Below are 8,068 nucleotides of genomic sequence, written 5' to 3'. Positions count from 1 at the left end.
ACGGCGCCAAAAACTTGATGTGAATTTTTAATGCACTAGTTTTTTTATTTATAATTCCTATTTTATCGCATCTAAACCACACCTTACAGACAGTGAACCCGATCGAGTATAGTATAGCTTTGATAAGCAAGGGTGTCGAACACAAGGGGAACGGTAGTGAATTAATTTAAAATATTTGATTATAAGTTACAAAACATACGAAAGTAATAAAGAAATGGTTATTAAATTAAATCTCAAACAAACAAATAAATAGCAAATCTCGATAAACTGATAGGAAGACAAATCTCTTCAGGTACTTTGGTTCAGACAAATTACATCTTGAAATCATAAACAATTGCACACACAGATTTATTTATTCATGTTCACCGATTCCTAAAATGATTAGATTTGCATTCACTATTACTAATCCTTTAGCAAACAAGTCAATTCAAACAGTGATCAGTTGATTAAACTAACATGCTTCCTAGTGTTCAGTTCGTATCAAGCAAGACTCGTAATAATAGTTAATCAAATTACTAATTCAAATAACCTCTTGTTGATGGTTCATCACACAAGGCTCACACATTAACTTACTTATTTCCTAGTTAATCCTAGTTTCACATTCGTTATTCCTAGACATATAATCTTGATGGTCATCAAAATCATAAGAGACAAGCAATCAAGCATATGTTCATACAACTCAATATACTTGACAATTAACAGAAAATAATTATCATTAACACATAAGGATCTTTTAACAAGCTTGGCAAGATAAATTAAACATAAATCAAACAATTCAATATAGCAATTAATCCAATATTCAAGGTTTTATTTAATCATAAACTCAAAGTAAATGGTTTTGACACCAAAATCAGAAAACAAAAACATAATAGTATCACAGTGGAATGCTAAACATGGTCACGTTAACAAACCACATGATTACCGACACGAATACACTCTCTAATCCTTCCGATCATCGCTCCTGTCAGCTTAACGGCCTTCCGGCCGCCTCCTAGACCCTCAAAACGGCTTAATAGAAGTGAATTGTCGACTAAAATAGGTTAGAAGTCAGAATCCCCCTTCTGGTTGGCCGATATCCTCTATTTATAGCTTTTAGAACCGACCTACGTACGCTGGGCGTAGGTCGAATTACGCTGGGCGTAGCTAGAATTCCATCGCGATAAGGAAGTCCGGATGCAAGCCCAATACGTTGGGCGTAAGTAAATCTACGCTGGGCGTAGTCTTTGTCTCCCCAGTACGCTTAGCGTACGTAACATTACGTCGAGCGTAATTGCATCCTTCAACATATTTTCTTTCTTTTAGCTTCTAAGCCCGATTTCCGCTCCAATCTTTTCTTTTCCGCTCTATTGACAACTAATAGCTGTAAATAATAATTCAAAGCATTGTAAGTACCTTTTAGTTCTAAATAAGAATAATAAAGGCTAAAATATTAAGATATAATGTATAAAAATATGTATAAAAATACACATATCAAAGCGTATGCCTTCTCGTTACCTTTCAGTGGATATGAGGTTCATGGGAAACAGACTTATAACCAGGGAACTATGACAATTTGAAAATTGGGCAAGATAAGTCCTTTAATTGAAAAAGGTGGCAGCGGAATACGCTGGGCGTACGTGTGTGTACGCTTAGCGTACTCATGTGCGTAAATTTTAAGCGGAGCCACCTAGTACGCTGCGCGTACCAGAGGGTACGCTGGGCGTACTAGGCACAGAAGGAAAACCCTAAGTGAAGGGGGGTGTCCCTATATAAAGAATAAGATGACCTCATTCTTGGCCACCATTCTCAGACAACCAACCCTCCAAAACCCTAAATCTTCGTTTATAGAGCTTGTGAGTGCATTTGAGAACCTTTGAGTGACTTTGTGTGTTCTTGGACTGAAGAAGAAGCTTTGGAGAAGGAGTGAGAGTCCAGACCCTTGGTCTGAGCATATCTGTGTTGGGAGCTTCATATTGAGGTATAAAGCTTAAAACTTTCTCACTCTTTAGATTTGTGCATCATAGCAGAGTATTTTTGGGTTTTTGTCCCAAAAGTTGGAGACTTTATGAGATATTGAGCTCCAAAGACTATGATCAACCCTTTTGAGTGCAATTAGTGGTGTAGTGTCACAAAAATCAAGCCTTAGACGCTAGAATCAAGCCATGCATGAGAAATGAGATTTTTGAGATAAGAGAGTGAGTGTTTTGTGTGTTTATGACCATATCATCCATGCAAAGGCTTAAAGTCACTGACTTTATGGAGTAAGGGCTATTAGGGAGTCCAGATATGAGAAATGAGCTAAATTCTTAACGGGTGAAGACCAAGAGAATGGACTAAGCAAAACTGGGTGTATGCCCAACATAATTCCAGTACGCCCCGCGTACTGGGTTGGTATCCCCGATCAGATTCGTGCATGCTAGTGTACGCTGAGCGTACCAAGGGAGGTACACCCCGCGTAACCTCACTGTGAGCTTTTTGGGCTGAATTTTATAATGGGCCTTAAGGGTTGGGCCTAGATCTTTGGGCTTGTGTATTAGAGACTTTGAGCAGAGAAATATTATATTATGCCTTGGGCCCTTGTGTTGGGGTTGTCACTTGGACTTGAGAGTTGGGCCTCGGGAAAGCCCATTCATTATTGGGCCTTGGTGGGCCCAATGAGTTTTAGGTTATTAATGGGCTAGTTAGTAGACTACCTTTAAACCTAAAGAGTGAGGATTTGGACTTAGATCTTAATGGAGTAATTGTGGATTTTGGTCCAGTATTAGAGGTCGGTGCAGCAGCAGCATCTATAGGAGCTGTTCATCATCCGAGGTGAGTCTTCTCACTATACTTACCTAGAGTGGTAACCTTTGTGTGACCGGAGGGTCTTATGTTCTTATATTGAGTATTGTGATATCCTGCATTATGTCTTTGTGATTTATGCTTTGTATTATTCTGAGCTTTACTGAGTTAGGACCGGAGGGTCCACCCGATTTGTGGGACCGGAGGCTCCCACTGAGACACATTGACCGGAGGGTCTTATTTGAGTTATAGCCATGAGAGGCTAATGAGATATGTGTGGTATTTTAGGGAACTCACTAAGCTTCATGCTTACCGTGTTATGTGATATGTGTTTCAGGTTCTTTTCAGGATTGCGGGAAGGCGCCGGCTTGATTGTACACACCAGAGAAAGAGTTATGTTTTGAGGATCCTGGATTATTAATTAAATAATTATGGAGTTGTGTTTTGTAGATTAAATAAATGGGATTTTTGTGAAATGTGTTATGAGAATTATGTGATTTTTAAACGAAAAATTTGTTTGAAAATTTACGTTGTTACATTTTTATTTACATGTTAATTTGGTGGATGTTGTAGGTTTGATTTTTTGATGTGGATGAAGTTGATTTGATAATATTATTGTGGGTTCTGATACAAAATTGAAGGGGTCTTGCGGAATTTGCACATACATCTTGATCGAAGAGGCAAACCCAACCATCAGAAGATGCATTGTAGAAGTGACTGAAAACAAAACTAGAATTGAATTGGTCATTACAGTGAATGAAGTAGATGCAAAAGATGCATCTTTTGAGTCAAATAACATTTTTAGCATTAATTATCTACGCAGGTCAAATTCTTATTTTTATTTACATTTAAAATAAGAAATTGTTTTACTTTGCACTTTAATTCATTATGTTAAATTTGTTTCTTTTTTTGAACTGAGTAAAGCATTGTAACAAGACTAAAGTACCCTCATTTGCTTAAAATATTTAATTTGATTTTTGAGGCCAAAACATACTAATATTTAATGATTAATGCCTTAAGGAAACTGATATGTGCATATCTATACATATAATTTTACATCATATCTTAATATTTCTAATTATTTTTATGCCCTTTATAGAACAAAAGATACTTAATTTGATGTATATTGTATTGTAAGGGTAAAAGACATTCTTTGAGCAAAAAGGAAGCTGGAAGCTAGGAGTTTGAATCAAGATTTTAAAATGAAGAAAAAGAAATACACTCTCCACGTCGTGGTGACATTCCCACGACATGGTGTTTTGGACTTTCCCGACTGATTTAGAAGACTTGCTGAATATGAGATAACCACGAAGGCCACGACGTGGTGGACTTACCACGTCGTGGTGATCTATTTTTGGGAAAAGTATAAATATAAGCCATTCTCCTCCGAAATTATAACTTTTGCTGGAAGCTAGTGTCGATTTTTGAACGCCAAGTATCCGTTTTGAAGCTTGGAAGTGAAGAAGTCGATCATTGGGAATTGAGATCATTAGGGCAATACAACCCTTATTTAGGATTTTCTACTTTAGTTTAATAATGTTTATTACAATGAATTTCGTTTTTCTATGTTTGATTGCTGAAATCATGGGCTAAAACCCTATGACTTTCGTTTAGTGTAGGTTTGCTTGATTTATTATGGTTTGATTTATGGTTAGGATTAAGTTTTATTGGTTATTTGTTACTTAGCTTATTAAAGAACCTTCTGTGCTTATGAGAACTGCTTTTTCTATTTATTGTTGAGTTTAATTAAGTTTGTATGACCATATTTCTTAATTAAACTTGAATCTTATGATCTTTGTCAATTGTAAAATTGTAGGACTAGAGTTTTGACCAAAACCTAGGGTTAATTAGAAAAGTGGGTAAATAATCATAGGAGCTAATATATGACGATCAATCATATATTGAATTGAGCTAATAAACCAAATTAATCAATTCGTTATAAGTCTAATTTAAACTCGAACTGAACATCGGGTGAAGGTATTTTGGAAAATTTGGTTTGCCATGATGTGGTGAAGGTATCATCACGACGTGGAAAAGCCTACTTAAAGCTCTCATTTTAAATGAGTGTCACGATGTGGCAATATGTTGGCCATGACGTGGCAACCATTTTATGCAAAACCTTAATTTTCGGGCCTTAAGCCCCATTTAAAGGAAGTGATGGCTAGGGTTTCCCCCACCATCATCCTTCATCACCTCCGAACACCCCTTTGGCCAAACCCTAACCCTCTTAAGGCTTTTGAGCTCACTTTTGCAAGATTCTGGTGGTTTTGAAGGAAGGATAAGAAGAATTGGTGCTTAGTTCCTCCAAGCAACCCTCATCATCCTTGTGTGTAGCTTCTGGACTTCTTGTAAGTCCTCAAACTCTCATCTTTTTGTTGGATGCTTTTTGGATCTAGATTTTATGCCATATTTTTCCCGATTTGTGAAGATAGAGTGAGTAGAAGAGATAAAGTTTACAACTTTATGATTTCTCTGAGTCTCAAGAGCATTATATCTCAAAAATCTAGAATGTGGTTGCGGTTTGGGGATTTTGCATGGATTTTAGGTCATTTTGCATCTTTTGACCTAGATTAGGAAAGAAATGCATGGGGTGTGCATATCCATAAAGTTTGCATTTTTAGGGGTCATTTGGGTCCCTAAAACCCTTTTGAAAGTTTTGGATTGAAGACTTTAAAAATTAAGTGCTTAATTTGTTCAATGCATTAAGTTGCCATTAAGGACCTTGGATTGGAGATCTTGGATTAGAGGGATGTCTTAATGAATAAAGTCAGAAACTTTATCCATTAAGACCTTCGGAAGAATCAGATCTGAGTTTTGGAGCCCATGAAATGGATGGAAAATGGTTTAATCCATTAAGTTATTGAACCCAATTTCCACGACGTGGTGTTTGGGGAAGGTGTGTGACTATTTTATCTGTATTGTGCCATGACGTGACTAATAGGAGGTCACGACGTGACGACTGTCTAAACTCAACTTTGGATAATTGACTTTGACCGTTGACTTTTTTACTTGGGTTGACTTTTGGTCAAAGTGCTAATTCTAGGGTTTAGAATAAGGTTGCACCTTGTTTGATTGTTAGGTGTGTTATAGCACCGGTTTCATGGCAGTTAGTCGTGGTTTATCTGACTTCATGAGACGAGTGAGTCTTTTCACTATATTGTGTAGGATGCTAGTTGTCTTTGTGATACTCTCATGGAAGACCTTGGGGGTAGCCCGTGACATTTATGTGAAAGACCATGGGGTAGCCCATGACACTTGTATATAACACCATGGGGGTAGCCATGACAATACGAGGAAAGAACATAGGGGTAGCCTATGGTAGTGCAAGGAAAGACCATGGGGGTAGCCCATGCCACTTGTATGCATGGCCATATAGGATAGCCCATGACAATGTATGTATGTTATATGATATTTTGGGGAACTCACTAAGCTTTGTGCTTACTTTTTTTGTGGTTTGAATATTTTCAGGTACTTTGAGTTCCAAAGGAAATGGTCCGACTTGACTGCACATCATTTCCCCCTGATGATTTTCCGTATGATGATTGTTTTTGTACTCTGATGATTATGATACATTTTTAATATGACGAGTTTTAGGACAAATACTATGTGATTTGATGAATTAAAAATGAAAATTTTATGTCAGTTTTTGGGTTGATACACAACACTTGTATTTAAATTGGAAAAACATTGTTTTATGAAAATAATATATTAACAAGATATATGAAATTATTCTTACTAAGATATAGTGATAAAAGAGAATAAAACTAGTTATATTCATAAGGTATGAATATATATATATATATATATATATATATATATATATATATATATATATATATATATAAATTAAACGTATACTTTTTAGTAACTATTTAGTTGGATTAATAGAATGAAGTGAAATTTAGTTTGACTTTGATATCAAAACCATAAGTACGAAGAAACAAGTACAATGTTGTTTGTTGTCTTTCATCTAGGGTAAATAGCACAAAAGACACTAAGTTTACACTAAAATTCTAATTTGACACTGTATTTTTTTGTCTCAAATCTGACACAGTGTTTTCCAGTTTTTTACAATTCTGACCATTTGACCAGTAAACCAAGTTACCTGCTGACGTGGTATGATGATGTGTCAATTTTTGAAGACGTGACATGCTAACATGACATGCTGAGTGTCAAATTTGATTTTTTTTTTCCACAAAAGACATTAAGTTTTCACTTTTTTTTTCGATTTGACACTAAGTTTATTTTTTTTTTTTAAATTTTGACGCTCTGTTTTTTTGTTCCAAATCGAATATCATTTTTTTTTCAATTTTATTGAATGTTGACCATTTTTGATTTGAAACCGTATTAATATATTTTTTTATTATATTTTAAGCCGTATAAATACATATTTTTCGTTTAAAAACCACATTTTATATAAATACAAGGTCTTTTTAATTTTTTTTTTTACATTCAAACCATACTTAAAAGTATGGTTTTTAAATGAAAAAAAAAATGTATTTTTACAAAAATATTTAAAAGTATGGTTTCAAATGAAAATTGGTCAACATTAAACAAAATTAGAAAAAAATGATGTTTGATTTGGAACAAAAAAACAGAATGTCAAAATTGAAAAAAAAAAAATTTAAACTTAGTGTCAAAATCGAAAAACAGTGAAAACTTAGTGTTTTGTAGAAAAAAAAATTCAATTTTGACATGTCAGCATGTCACGTCATCAAAACTGACGTCATAATGCCACGTCGTCAGCATGTAACCTGGTTGACCAGTGAAGTGGTCAAAAGTGAAAAATTAGAAAATACTGTGTCAAATTTTAGACAAAATAAAACACAATATCAAATTATATTTTTGGTGTAAATTTAGTTTATTTTGTGCTATTTACCTTTTTATCTAATACTCCATACCTAAACTATGAAGAAATAAGTAAAACATGACTCATAACCAAACAACTTAACAACCAATACTTCCCGAAAGATATGATGGACAATATTCAAATTGATACCATAATTAATAATTTTATTTCTAGTAAATGAAAAAGAAATAGTTGTTAAGTTGTTTGAACAACCATATAATACATCGATAAAAATATGATGGACAATATTCACATTGATACCATTATTAATTATTTTGTTTCTAAAAACTCTAGTAAATGAAAAAAAAAAAAATAGTTGTTAAGTTGTGTGGTTATGAGCCAGACTTATGGGCTTGTCCTTTCCATAGTATGGGGAGGGGAGTCTTTAACCCTATAGTATTTTTTGCTATTGTATTATTACTTTTTATTAATAAAAATTTCCAAAGATGCCTCCCTTTT

Source organism: Lactuca virosa, chromosome 2 (assembly GCF_052849685.1).
Source record: "Lactuca virosa cultivar CGN04683 chromosome 2, Lactuca_virosa_CGN04683_v6, whole genome shotgun sequence".
Taxonomy (NCBI): domain Eukaryota; kingdom Viridiplantae; phylum Streptophyta; class Magnoliopsida; order Asterales; family Asteraceae; genus Lactuca; species Lactuca virosa.
This window is presented reverse-complemented; position numbering follows the sequence as displayed.